At 46.0% G+C, this 413-nt stretch overlaps 1 long non-coding RNA gene across 1 annotated transcript in view; it reads left to right on the top strand.

Moving 5' to 3' along the window:
- Positions 1 to 413, top strand: part of LOC128251172 (uncharacterized) — a 19,239-nt gene that overhangs the window by 4,926 nt on the left and 13,900 nt on the right. Inside the window, exon 3 of the long non-coding RNA XR_008267005.1 lies at positions 265 to 354. This is a non-coding gene — a long non-coding RNA (uncharacterized LOC128251172). The remainder of the gene's footprint in view (positions 1 to 264; positions 355 to 413) is intronic.

Genomic DNA, 413 nt, shown 5'->3' with positions numbered 1-413 from the left:
CTTTATTGCACCTGAACATCTGCCACAAACAAAAACTAACTTGCTAGTTAACCTGCCTTTGATGTTGCTGCACCTCTTATGTGTCCATAGCTTGCACCGGGTACATCTTATAGAGTTACTACCTACTCCTTTTCTACATACTGAGCAGGGCCATCTACCTGAAGGGGTTTGTGTTTTAAAATGTCTGTTAATGTCACTGTTAATCTCTCTTTCTCTCTCTCTCTCTCTCTTTCATCATGCCCACCACTACCAAACATATCACAGATGTCTGACTACTGGGTACCATCTAATGCCATCCCCGTTTCCAATGAGGACTCAAACCAGAAATCCTTCCAGAGGACAGTCAGTGCCCAGGTAAATAGCCATTTTCTCTCCCTCCCTCCCTCCTCTCCCCTCCCTCCTCTCCCCTCCCT

The sequence above is a fragment of the Octopus bimaculoides genome, chromosome 28, assembly GCF_001194135.2.
Source record: "Octopus bimaculoides isolate UCB-OBI-ISO-001 chromosome 28, ASM119413v2, whole genome shotgun sequence".
In the NCBI taxonomy this organism is placed as follows: domain Eukaryota; kingdom Metazoa; phylum Mollusca; class Cephalopoda; order Octopoda; family Octopodidae; genus Octopus; species Octopus bimaculoides.
This window is presented reverse-complemented; position numbering and strand designations above follow the sequence as displayed.